Raw genomic sequence first — 13,776 nt, 5'->3', positions numbered from 1 at the left:
GTTTAGCAGTTTTAATTTAGTATGAGTGAAGGAATTCATTTTATAGCAAAATCCGAAATCGTGAAGAACTCATGAAAGTAAGCTTATTCTCGGATTCCTGAAACTTTAGATTTGCTCTTTCTTTTACTGCAAAGTACAACGTTGTTTTTTTTGTTTAAATCTTTCTAGACATGGTAAATATTAAGGACAAAGCAGTTTTCACATAGTTTGAGTGAAGGAATTCATTTTATAGATAAAATCCCAAGAGTCTGCTGAGAAAAGAGAGTGAATGCGAAGTAGACTTTAACGCGGCTATGGGAGCGAGCCGAGTGTGGGCTAACCGGGAGAATTGCTTGAAAGAAACGCGACACCGAATGAGCGATCAGAACAAAGCCTCAATACGGGATTCTCGTGGTGTTTTTGTTGCTGCCTTGTCTTTTGCACAGAGTAAAAGACAAGGCAGCCATCGAATAGGGCCCGATTGTTCCTAGTTGGTCAGCCGAGGAGCAAGGGGGGGGGGAGCAAGCGTCTCAACCAAGCAAAGCTCACCATGGGGAAGGTGGCTATGCCAACTAGCCTGATGCCCTGCTCCCGCAGTGACGGATAATCGCACTCTGGTTTCTCTTCATAACGTACAAGTCTTTCGCCTTTTACTAAAGATTTCTGTGGAGAGCAGCACTAATGAGTTGTTTCTATTTTTGGCAGGCTTTACCTTTGCGGGTGAAGCCCTTTCTGTCTGTGCAAAAGAAATCTTCTTACTGTGCAGAGTGACTTCTCTGAGTAGAGTCGCCTTACTTGTTGCGACTGTGCCGATGTTCGAAGCTGGAGTGCAAAGTTGTTGCTTGAATGGTGCTTGCTGGAGCGTGCGGGAGTGCAAAGTTATACCATTTAAAAGGGCTGAAGAGTGCTCAGTGCAGCGGGTGGGCGACACTCTGGCCACCTTGAAAACCGAGGTTACATCCACTACCAGGGGCAGCCCAAGTTCTGCCGCAAGTGTGGTGAGCATGGGCACCTGGTTGAGGCTTGTACCAAGGTGTTATGTGGGAAGAGCAGAGAAATTGGGCAAACTTTTGGAGAGTGTCCAAATGGCAGGAAATGTAATCTCTGTGGAGAATTAAATCACCTCTTCAGAGATTGCCCTAAATCTTTTGCCAACAAATTAAAGACGGTAAAGCCACAGTCAAGCCAACAAAGAGAAGGACCAAAGGTGGCAGTTGGTGAACAAAGTGAAGAGGTTGACCCAATAAATTCAAACTTCCCGCCAAAAGCTTGGATTGGAAGTGAGGAGCAAAAAGGGGAGGGGCCTGTAGAGGCCTCACCACTCAGTGTTGAAGTCTGTGAGAATTCACAGGCAGAGGGTGGAGCTACGCTAAATGAGGAGGAAGAGCAGACAGGTGAGTCTAGTGAAGATACTCACCTCCCCGAAGGTCAACAGCCGAAGAGGACGGCATCTGAGCCTCTGATTCCCCAGTGGTATCAGAGAAGAGGGGAAGGGTTAGGTCCCTTTCAGACAGTTTTTCAGTGGAAGAACCTAGAGTCTTCCCCTCCGACTCACCAAATGAGGTCTCCTTTTTAACTTCAGCTCTGCAATCAACCCCCAGGGACTCAAAGTTAAATGCAACATTGCGTCAGAGGCCAACACCGAGAGTCCGAAAAGGAAATATAGATCACCCTACTCACTTTTCACCTAAAGAAATGAAGGAAGAGCTAGTTTCCCAAGAAACGTGTGTAATTTGTTTTGATAAGTTAGAAAAACGAAAATGACATACCTACTTTCCTTTATGCTTTTAATGGTTCTCACCTTCTCAACACTAAATGTGAGAAGTGTGAAATCAAAGACAAGAGCCCAGAGTATTTTATCCTTCTTAGACTCCATAAAATCAGATGTGTTTTTAATACAAGAATGTGGACTACCTTTTTTAAAAAACCATAGACAATGGGAGGAAATGTGGCCCCATTTATCGATATGGAGTGGCTCAAATCAAAATAAAAATGATGGTGTGGCCATTCTAATTAAAAATCCGCATGTTCTGGTGAAAGGTAGCACAGTGGTAAGAGACGGACGGGCACTTTTAGCACACTTGAATTTTATGGGGCAAGACTTTAACCTCTTAAATATTTATGGTTTCAATGGAAAAAATGAAAGGTATGACCTTTTAGAAGATATACAGCTTTACATGCTAGGGCAAGTACCTTTAGTTGTACGAGGGGATTTTAACTGTATCTTGAGCAGGAAAGATAGAAAAAGAGCAGGGGTAGATTTTAAAGTGGATAAGACTTCGATTTTACTTCAGGGCATATGCAGGGATTTTAAGCTTACTGACTGTTTTAAAACCATGCATCCCAGAGAGGAGGGCTTCACCTGGTTTAGTCATGATGGCACCAGAGCCTCTCGCATTGATTATTTCTTTACTAGAGATTGCCCACCCACTGATGTTAGATTAACCCCTGTTTTCTTTTCAGACCACCTTATGCTCTCCTGCACCCTTTCACCCCCTTCTGGTGTGACGGTAGGAAGTGGTCTGTGGAAACTCAACTGTTCCCTGTTGGAGGATGAAATCATAGTCAGTCAGTACAGGGAATGTTATAAAGAGTGGCAGACCCTTCAAGACCTCTACGAAACACATGCACAATGGTGGGAAATGGTGAAGGAAACGACCCAGACTTTTTTTAAACAGCAAGGTAAACGTAAAAAAAGGAAAGAGAATAGATGTATGATGGGACTACATAAACGCTTACAGCGCTACTTTAAACTAAATCAGTGTGGCATAGACTTTAAAGAAGAAATCAAAGATGTCAAAAAGGAAATGTCAGTTTCAGCAGAAATAAAGAGTAAAGGAATTTTTGTAAGAAGCAGGGAGCAGGAAATTGAGGAAGGTGAAAAAGAAAGAAAGTTATAAATAAAAAGGAGTGTATTCAAAATATAAAAAGAGAAGATGGGTTTTTAACAAAATCCACACAAGAGATGATTGAAACTGTACATACCTTTTATAGTAACATGTACAAAGAGAAACCAGTGCACTTGGAAACATCGGCAGAAATCTTAAAATTCGTTGACAAAACCGTAAAAGAGAATGCACACTTGACACAGAATTTTACTGCTTTAGAGTTAAAAAAATGCCTAACAGGTTTTAAGAGAAGTCGAGCTCCGGGTTTAGACGGGCTTCCTGCAGAATTCTATCTGACCTATTGGGATCTTTTATCATCAGACATTTTAGATGTTTTTAAAGATTTTGAAAAACTCGACCGACTGCCTGACAGTTTTAGAGTGGGAATAGTGACTCTACTTTATAAAAAAAATGATAAGACTGACCTAAAGAATTGGAGGCCCATCACACTTTTAAACTTTGACTGTAAACTTTTTAGCAAGGTTTTAGCGACACGGATGTCCTCTGTTTTAGAGGAGGTAATTCACCCAGACCAAGCTTGTGCCATCTCAGGGAGACAACTCACCGACAGCCTCGTACTGATTCGAGACATCATTGATTACGCTAGAGACAGAAACACCCGGCTTGTCATCTTAAATTTAGACTTTGAAAAAGCATTTAATCGGGTCTCGCATCAATATCTCTTTCAGGTGTTGCAGCCATCGAAAAGGGCCCGATTGTTCCTACTTGGTGAGCTTTGCTTGGTTGAGACGCTTGCCCCCCCCCCCCCCCCCCCCCCCCCGCTCCTCGGCTGACCAAGTAGAAACAATCTATTCGATGGCTGCCTTGTCTTTTACTCTGTGCAAAAGACAAGGCAGCCACAAACACCACGGGAACACCGTATTGAGGCTTTGTTCTGACCACTCATTCGGTGTCGCGTTTCTTTCAAGCAATTCTCCCGGTTAGCCCGCACTCGGCTCGCTCCCAGAGCCGTGTTAAAGTCCACTTCGCATTCACTCTCTTTTCTCAGCAGATTAAAAGAAAGTTTCATCTTGGGCTCCCTGAAACTTCCATCCTGCACCGCTGTTTGCTTTTTCACAAGAGCAGAGGAGAGCGCACCGTTCCCAGCGGCACTGCAGTACCGGGTCGAGGCTTGGAGTGAACGGAGCAAGCTTCTTTTTCAACTCCTATTCTTAAAAATCCATTTAATATGTTGTCCTCGTATAGAGGACATATTAAACTGATAAGAACAGATACTACACTTGATCTTAGCCAAAAGGCCGAGAAGCGATAACTGTCCACTGTTTCAGGTCCGAGGGCCCTTGCTGGCACAATGCGCACTTGTAGCAGTGTTCTTTTTATGGCCATAGGTGGCCAGAGTGTCACGTTGCACCTCCGCCCACCCGCTGCACTGAGCACTCTTCAGCCCTTTTAAATGGTATAACTTTGCACTCCCGCATGCTCCAGCAAGCACCATTCAAGCAACAACTTTGCACTCCAGCTTCGAACATCGGCACAGTCGCAACAAGTAAGGCGACTCTACTCAGAGAAGTCACTCTGCAAAGTAGCAAGATTTCTTTTGCACAGACAGAAAGGGCTTCACCCGCAAAGGTAAAGCCTGCCAATAATAGAAACAACTCATTAGTGCTGCTCTCCACGGAAGTCTTTAGTAAAAGGCGAAAGACTTGTATGTTATGAAGAGAAACCAGAGTACGATTATCCGTCACTGCGGGAGCAGGGCATCAGGCTAGTTGGTATAGCCACCTTCCCCATGGTGAGCTTTGCTTGGTTGAGACGCTTGCCCCTGTGCAATCGACAAGGCAGCAACAAAAACACCACGGGAACACCGTATTGAGGCTTTGTTCTGACCGCTCATTCGGTGTCGCGTTTCTTTCAAGCAATTCTCCCGGTTAGTTCACACTCGGCTCGCTCCCAGAGCCGTGTTAAAGTCTACTTCGCATTCACTCTCTTTTCTCAGCAGACTCTTGGGATTTTATCTATAAAATGAATTCCTTCACTCAAACTATGTTAAAACTGCTTTGTCCTTCATATTTACCATGTCTAGAAAGATTTAAACAAAAAAAAAAACAACGTTGTACTTTGCAGTAAAAGAAAGAGCAAATCTAAAGTTTCAGGAATCCGAGAATAAGCTTACTTTCATGAGTTCTTCACGATTTCGGATTTTGCTATAAAATGAATTCCTTCACTCAAACTAAATTAAATCTGCTAAACCGCTAATCTGTTACATGTAAGGCAGATGTCAAATTCACCGAAATAGGATCTAAGGGTATTCGGCCAATCGAGCTGTAGCAGCTTTGGTAAAAGAGTATAAGTTGAAGAGTTTGTGAATAAAGGTGTGCGCACACATAGTGAGCTGTAGGAAAATAGGCAGGGAGCAATGCCGGCTGGGGTATATGTTCTTGTATGTTGTCTGACTGTTTGATTTGAATGTGTTGTGTAAGTGTGCTGTTGAATATTACATGTTTGGGCTTTGACACTTCACTGTGGTTGTTAACTGTGTGGTGTGTCCTGAAATGTTATATGTTTGGGCTGTGTGACATGCTTAATGCTTGTCAGTAGCTACCCACTTATTCATATATAGCAACTGACAACGTAAGAAGTCCGGACATACTTTGATAGAGTAGTTGTAGAAGTATCCTTATTGATAATAGATAAACTAATTCATAGTGATAGAACAGTAGATGAACAGGTGCCTGCACATGTCTCACGAAAATAAAATGGGTGTATGATTGCTGACGGCAGAGCAATACTGCCAAACTTATGAGTTCTTGTGGCAAACTTGATTCAGTGTCTTGACGTGTATACGCTGTTTCGCTGACTTGATTGTCACAAGAAACAAAGTGTGTTTCATAAGATCCAACCATTTTATTACGGGAGGATCAGTATGTATGGATTCTGATGTGACTGATAAACCCATTCGTATCGTAAGCATAATCTAATACGTGAGACAACGCCCTGGCACACAATCAAAAAAAAAAAGAGAGAGCGGTTTTGTGTCCCCACAGTCCATAATGTAGAAAAGAGAGAAAAAAGCCTTTCTGATTTGGTGTGTGTGCTCACAGTGCAGAGTGTAGAGAAAAGAGAGAAAAGAAAGCCGTTTTGGTGTCACGGGTGTTGTGACTTACACACACACATTTCTGAATTGAGAAAGGAAATTATTTTAGAAGAAGCACTAGAGTTTAGATCCCACATTTGTTGATAGGCATTCATTTATTTCTTCACTTCTGATGAAGTTTCAACAATAAACAACAAACTTTGTATTATGAGAAAGAACCAGACTCATTCTTCAGGAATCCGAAAATAAGCTCTATTTTACGAGTTCTGCACGAATTCGGATTCTCCTATAAAACGAATTCCTTAACTCTAACCAAGTTAAGACTGCTTTGTCCTTCATATTTATTCATGTCTAATCAAGTTTCAACGATAAACAACGTTGTACTTTGTAGAATGAGAAAGAACTTCTTCAGCAATAAGCATCTCTCGACATATGACGAAATACAGATTTTGCTATAAAATTAATTCCTTCTATCAGCCTGACTTAAAACTGTTTGTCCTCCTTATTTATCCACTTCAAATCAAGTTTCAACAATTAAAAAAATGTTGTAGTTTGAGAAAAAACAACTTAATCTTAAGCAATCAGTAGGGTAAGAAAGGGTAAGAAAAGGTGCAAATGCCAACCATACATCACTAAAAGGTGGAGCGGAAGTATTCGGCTGCAAGTAGGTGCGAATGCCTGACAATGTATGATCAAAAGAGGGAGCGGAGGTTTTCGGCTGCAAGGTCTGAATGTCCAACCATAATTTGTAAAAACCGGGGAAGAAAAGGCTCGAAAGCCCGACTATACACCATCAAAAGTGGGAGCGGAGGTGTTCGGCTGCAAGTAGGTGTGAATGTTCGACCATAATTTGTGTTGAGGTCAACCTGTGCCTCTTTCCGAGTCCGTTGATGCAGTGAAGGAGGAAGACAGAGGAGACGATATAAGAATCATCACAGTTTTATTTGCGCAGTTTGCAAAGTGCGGAGAGCAGTTCAGTACAATGCATGCGAACAGCACAAAGTACGGAAAAGCTCTGTCGTTGTCTAGGGGTGTGGTGTTATATACACTTGTATTCAGTCTCCTCCTTATGGGATGTGTGTGCGTCAATATCTTATCTCTTCCTCTATGTGTGTGCGTGTGTGTACTGGTATAAGGCGTTACTTTCAGAAGACCGTTGTAGGTGCGGTCCTAGTTTTACAACATGTTGTTCTCAGAGATATTTCCTTATCAGGCTGCTGTGCAAGCACAGAAATGAGCAAGTCGGTTATACAGGATATCACCTTATACAGCTATCCTCACTCACAATACCCCCTTTTGATCTCTATTAAGAGATCACACAAATAGTTGAGTAACAATACATGACTAAAAAGAAATTGAAAAACCTCACGCCCCCTTTTGATAACAACAAGATGATCACACAATCTCTGACATTCTGATGATATCGTCTTCATCTATATCAGGAGCGGGAGGGTTCAGACCTTATCTATCAGGGTGCTCTAGGCGGGGTTACCCCTAGAGGAGCTTTAAACCTTATAGTTTGCCAACATTACCCAACTCCTTAGCAAATAGCACACATTATTAAAAGATATCATAAGGGTGATACTGCAATGATTATAACTTGGTATGACCTGTAAGAGCAAGTTTAAGCAAAGCCCCAGCAAACACGATTATGAGTATAACAAATCCAAAATAAACTAATTCAACTGCGATGACGTCATCTGGTCCCGTTCTTCTAAGAAGCACAACTCCGGGTGCTCTTTAAGGAAAGTCAGTCGCTGGTAATATGAAGAAGGTGAGGGCTGACGTTTCCAGATGAGGGTTGAGTTGGAGCCCGGGTCTAACACCCTTCCTGCTCGTAAATGATGTCGTTGCAAAATGCCACCAGGGGATTATTCTGCCCCTTGTTGGTTGGTGGTCTTTTCCTCTGTACCAGCCGGTACAGTGTGCAAATCTTTCAGCGCCTGGTGAGTCGCTGCTAGGGAGCGTTGAGGTTCCTCGGCTGCCGCACACTGGCTCCAATGGAACCACGTATCACCTTTCCCTTTGACTCGGACTGCGTGGGAGGTCCTCTCGGTCACCTGATAGGGCCCTGTCCACCTTGGCTCCGACCACTTTCGTTTGATGACCCTCAGCAATACCCACTCAGCCTCTGGAGCCGGCGCTGGTTGGCCCTCTCCTCTGCTACTCGCCACCTGCTTTGAAAATTCTGCAACGAGACTTTGGAGTTCATGGAAATACATTTTGTGGGTTAGGTGTTGTTCAATATGTCCTGTTCCTGGCAACTTAGATTGAGGTCCAGGAAAAGCTCTCCCTGTCTGGAGCTCATGTGGTGTAAACCTTGTGGACTGATTAACAGAGCTCCTGATGGACATTAAGGCTAAGGGCAACGCATCTAGCCAATTCATTTTGGTCTGTGCACAGATTTTAGCCAATTTGCTCTTCACTGTCTGATGGGTTTATTTGTTGCGGTTAGAAATCCAGCCCTCAACCACTGTTTCAGTTCCACATGTACTGCTCCTGCCGCATAGGCTGAATCTGTGTAAATGTTTACTTCCTGCCCTTCCCCTAGCCTCAGTGCTGCTATTACTGCCAGTACTTCTGCTCTTTGTGCTGACTGCTGTCCTTCCAGTCTCTCTGTTTGTCGTGTGATCAGTTCCCCTTGCACGTCCTCTACAACTGCATATGCTGCTTTCAGTCCTTCTCGTTCATCCCTGAAGCAACAACCGTCTGTGTACAGTTCTCTAGCCCCTGGTATCGGTTCTGTTTGTAGGTCCAGTCGTACTTTCTCCTCTTTCTGCACTCTGTCCGTACACTCATGTGGCTCACCTGTTCCTAGCTGATCTGCCATGTTTATGCCTTCATGAGTGAAAGTCAGGTTTGGTGCCTCGAGAATTTTGCTCAGTCGTCTTTGTCTCAGAGCAGTCAGCGTAAAAGTCTGTGAGTTCACATAGGCCACAACGCTATGTGTGGTCAGAATGTGCAGTTGATGTCCCATGACAATGTGTGCAGTTTTTTGAATGAGCTTCGCTATCCCTGCTGCCTGTTGTGTACACATAGGATGGCGCTTTTCCATATTGTCTAGCATCACACTGATATACATTAGTACTACTCTCTCACCCCCTTTTCTCTGGAACAGGACGCCATTAGTGCAAAGTTCTGTTCCAGAGACATCCAAGTAGAATGGTAAGCTATAATCGGGTATAGCTAGGTCTGCTGCTGTGGAGAGGGCCTGTTTTAGTGCAATAAAGGCTTCCTCCGCCTCCTGAGTCCAATTCAGGGTCGCTGACAGGTTGCGCATGCCTTGTTCTTTCACTAGGGCCCGCAGAGGTCTAGTTAAGCCGGTGTAATTGGCTATGTAAGTCCTACTATAGCCCGTCAACCCTAAGAAAGACAACATGTCCTTTACCTTCACTGGCTTAGAGTGATGGAGAATAGTAGACCTGTGCTGAGGGGAGAGCCCTGCTCCTTTTTGGGAAATTTGCCTGCCCAAAAACGCTACCTGCCGCCGTGCAACCTGAAGTTTGGCTTTGCTGACCTTGAACCCTGTTCTTGCAAGATGTAAAAGGACATTTTTAGTTGCTTCCAAACACAGAGCCGCAGTGGGCGCTGCCAACAACAAATCATCTACATACTGAACGAGAGTCACCTGCTCTGGTAGTGGGCAATCACTCAGGATATCTTTTAAAACCTGGTTAAAAATCCCTGGGGACAAAGCGAACCCTTGCGGCAGCCTGGTGTACTGTAGCTGCTTGTGCTGATACGAAAACGAGAAAATGTGCCTGCAGTCTTCCGCCAAGGGAAGACAAAAGAATGCATTAGCCAAGTCAATGCAGGTAAACCACTAAATTTTCCTGATACCAATCTGTCTGTAACCCATCATAAAATAGAGTAACATGGGGGGAATCGGGAGGTGAGACATAGGGTTCGAGTTGGGAAATCCAGGGTTTCCACTGGAGGTAAGCCGAGAGGATACCACGCCGCTCAGATGTTTCTGGCTGTAATAGACCCCAGTATATGTCCGCGTATTGTTCATTCACTGGCTGCACAAGATATTGACCAGTGATGTTCTCCATCGGTCCAGAGCACGGCAAATGAGATCCATCAGGCATGACAACAACCAGGCCATCGGCGCTGCAGAGTATCGTGGCCCCCAGTTTTATCAGGAGATCTCTTCCCAGCAAGTTCATCGGTACAGAAGGTGAATGTACAAATGGATGTGTCACAGTCTGTTTTCCCACCTGGGTGAGTAGCGGCTTAGTGAACGGCAGTGTCTTTTTCTCCCCAGAGAAGCCCATAAGCGTGATGGTATGCGATGACAGGGAACCAGATGGTACAACTTTCAATGTGGAACATGTGGCTCCAGTGTCAACCAAGAAAGGCAGATCTTTTTTCTCAATCTGAACTGACAGCATCGGTTCTGCCGTAGTGATGCTGTCTGAGAGTCTCTGTGGGGTGTGTCAATACTGACCGGACTGGTCAGGGTTCTCCCCATTGTCCCACAATGGGAACTGACCAGCAGTAGCTGCTCCCCAAGGCTGCTGAGGATACATAGGTGCAGTAACAGGAGGTCCGGAGCCGCGACCCCTGCCTCTCCCAGGAGGACCACTATCCACACCTTTCTGTGCTCTTGGATTATGTGGGCAGCTTCTTATCCAATGATTAGGGTCTCCACAGAGATAACAACAACGAGTCTCCCCTGACTGTCCTCTTCCTGTACCGCCCCTTAGTCCCCGACCTCTTCCCCCAAAGCCTCCACCCCGCATTGGTCCTCCCCCATGTCTTCTCCCGCCTGATGGGGGCTGCGGTACCCATGGTGGGACCGGAAATAAATCAGGAACCTGTGGTGGCTCGGCAGCCAACATGACCTTCGCAGCTTCCCCTTTTTGTTTTTTATTTTTATTATTACATTTCTGTCTAGCTTCCGTTAACTGTAATTTTAACAGCTGAACCTGCAATTCTTTTAAGTCATCCTGTTCTTTCTGTGTATTATCTTGTGCACGGGTGAGATGGTGAATTAAGTGTTTCTCCCAGACATGGGATTCACTACCGAGCATGTCCGGGTTATTACCCATGGCTGTTTTGACATTCTCCGGCACTCCATCCAGTATAGCCTGTCTAAACCACTCCCTCTGAGCTCCAGCTCTCCCTGGGTGGCATCCTGTGTGTTTCAACCATAAATCCTTGCTCTGATCCACATACTCCCTGGGATTCTGTTTGGGGTCCCATCTCATCTTTGGCATTACGGTGGCGTTAGGTAGTGGATATTTGTCTCTCATTGCTTTCCCTATTTCAGTGCTATGATGCGTGAAGGGGGTGTCATCTGTCATTCTGTTTGTGTGGGCGATAGTCTCAATGTCTCTCATGTCCCCACCCGTCATGCATCGTCCTGCAATCGCTCTAAAGTCCCCCAATGCCAATTTCTGTCCTGCCGTCAGAGAATCCAATTTGCTGAGCCACAAATTTCCACCCTCGGCTACAGGTGGTAATTTCTCCACTATGGCCTGTATGTCCCCTATAGTGAATGGTCGGTACTGGTCACCTTGTCCTGGTACTGCTGTTAGTGGGTACATTGTGACCGGAAGGATTGTCCCACCACGTCGGCGCTGGCTAACTCTTCTGCCTATCGTATCTGTCAGTTCCTCTGCCACCTTCATTCCTTTCTCTACACTTCTCACCAGTCCGTCCCTTTTTTGACAGAGCTCTTCTATCTCTCTCCGACATAACTCATCTAGCTCTCTCTCTTTCCTGACGGCTGAATCTTCCTCCTCTTCCCTCCATGATCCTGCCAAGCTAAAACTTACTGGTACTTCTTGTCTTTCACCTTCCCACTGTCCCTTTCCTTGAAAAGAAGCTGTCCCTGCTGCTTCTGCTTCCTCCTCACAATCTGAAATCTCACTTCCCCTCATGACCTGCCTCCGTGGCTGTGGTGTGACTTTTCGTTTTACCGTGTGCTGTGGAGCCTGTTCTCTTGCCTGTCTCTGCGAGAATGGGTCTGGGGGCGCCGAAAGGTTATCACCTGTGAAGGGGTTATAAGAGGATTTGGACGTCGTCCCTGTCCTTACTGAAGTCTCAGGGCTTGATGCTGTAGGAGTGGCTGCACCTGCTTCAGTCACCCTGTCACTTACAAGTGTCTCTTCTGAGGATCCAACCTGAAGTGTACCACTAGTCACATATAGTGTGGGATATAACCCTGGTGTCGGTGCAGCAGGCGGTGCATATGGAGGTGGGCATGTAGGAGTGTCAGGTGCAGTTACCATTTGTTTGCCTCCTGGTTTTCCTGCGTTCTCATGGAGATGTCTCACACTTTACCAGAAGACCGCCAGCTCAGACCAGCCCCGTCGTCGCTCCTCCTGCTCTTTCGCCTCCTTTTTTTAATTTTGAACGTTGCAGCACACCTGCCTTTTGTCCCTGCTCTGCCAGCTCTTCTTTCCTCACCTTACATTCTTTCTCCTTTTCCCACAACCAGGCCCCTAACGGACCGGGGTCTGACATTTTCTTGCCCTTATGTCTCACCAATTGTTCCACTTGTCCCTTTATGTCGGCTAATTTCCTGTCCCTACCCTTTTTAGGTAACACTGCCCCTGCTGCTTTTAACGTATTCTCTAACTGCAGCTCGAGGGGCCTCCAGGCACCCATACCTGGGCCCCATCCCCCATCATCTATTTCCCTGTCAAACTCTCCCTCCATTTTACTTCTCTTTTTCTAAATTCTGAGGCCAGCCGGTTTGTATGACGTACGTCCGAGCAACAGGCCTTGTAAGGTGATGATTTATTAACGGCCAGTCAGTTTGTATGGCATAACACCCGAGCAACTGACCCTTTTGACAAACCAAGCCACTTATGTTAGCACCGCTAGGTTTCGATGGCTCAGACAGATTACGTTATCACCGTTAGGTTTCCTCTGTCTGATTGTCGAGTTTGTCAAGACACCGTTTTATGTACCCATTCACCTTTAGACACCTCAGAATTTTATTTTTCCCACAGCCCGCTTCTCCTTATTTCTCTCAAACAAATACAAAACACACAAAGCACGTTAAAATCTTCACAAACTTTTTCAAAATGCACTTATAGAAAAATACCTCAGGAACCCTGTTCCTGTACTCTAGTATAGGGGACTCTAGCCCCAAACAGACTTCCAGAATTTATGAGGAGTATAACCTCAAGGGACTCTAACCCAACTCCGTAGAGTATACTACTTTAGGGGACTCTAACCCCAAACAGACTTCAAGAATTTATGAGGAGTATAACCTCAAGGGACTCTAACCCAACTCCGTAGAGTATACTACTTTAGGGGACTCTAACCCCAGGGACTCAAACCCAGTAGAATTCGGGGTGTCTTCACCTCCCCGGGACTCTAACCCAGCAGCCTCTCAGGCTTCCGGTTCCTCGTCAGGCAACCGGTGGGGTCCGCCACGACCAAAGACAGTCTGTTTTATCCTCTTTTTATATTCACTTTTCTTTTATAGTTTTTTTTTTTTTTTTTTTTTTTTTTTACGCAGTTCTCGACATTAATTCTTATCGTCTTTTGCTGATTCAACCACCAGTTTCAGGACAGGACACGTTGTTTTAAAATATTCAATGTGCAGAGTTTGATAAAACAGGTTCTGCTTACCTCTGTGTTAACGTGCCGGCTCGTGTCCCGTCTCTGTCACCGTGAAGGAATCTTTTATCCGAATGAACTCCGTCCTCTCCTCACCACATCCCGAACGAGCCCCCAAAATTGTTGAGGTCAACCTGTGCCTCTTTCCGAGTCCGTTGATGCAGTGAAGGAGGAAGACAGAGGAGACGATATAAGAATCATCACAGTTTTATTTGCGCAGTTTGCAAAGTGCGGAGAGCAGTTCAGTACAATGCATGCGAACAGCACAAAGTA

At 45.1% G+C, this 13,776-nt stretch overlaps 3 non-coding genes across 3 annotated transcripts; 1 reads left to right on the top strand and 2 right to left on the bottom strand.

Annotated features, from left to right (window-relative positions):
• Positions 1-588: 588 nt before the first annotated feature.
• Positions 589-702, top strand: LOC140310706 (U5 spliceosomal RNA). Its single transcript, XR_011916751.1, has one exon. It is a non-coding gene; the product is annotated as a U5 spliceosomal RNA (small nuclear RNA).
• A 3,252-nt stretch (positions 703-3,954) lies between these two features.
• Positions 3,955-4,138, bottom strand: LOC140310390 (U2 spliceosomal RNA). The gene has a single exon (XR_011916466.1). It is a non-coding gene; the product is annotated as a U2 spliceosomal RNA (small nuclear RNA).
• A 308-nt stretch (positions 4,139-4,446) lies between these two features.
• LOC140310535 (U5 spliceosomal RNA) lies at positions 4,447-4,560 on the bottom strand. The gene has a single exon (XR_011916594.1). It is a non-coding gene; the product is annotated as a U5 spliceosomal RNA (small nuclear RNA).
• Positions 4,561-13,776: the final 9,216 nt, after the last annotated feature.

The sequence above is a fragment of the Leuresthes tenuis genome, unplaced genomic scaffold, assembly GCF_036924035.1.
Source record: "Leuresthes tenuis unplaced genomic scaffold, fLeuTen1.0.hap1 SCAF_6, whole genome shotgun sequence".
NCBI classification, from domain to species: Eukaryota; Metazoa; Chordata; class Actinopteri; order Atheriniformes; family Atherinopsidae; genus Leuresthes; species Leuresthes tenuis.
This window is presented reverse-complemented; position numbering and strand designations above follow the sequence as displayed.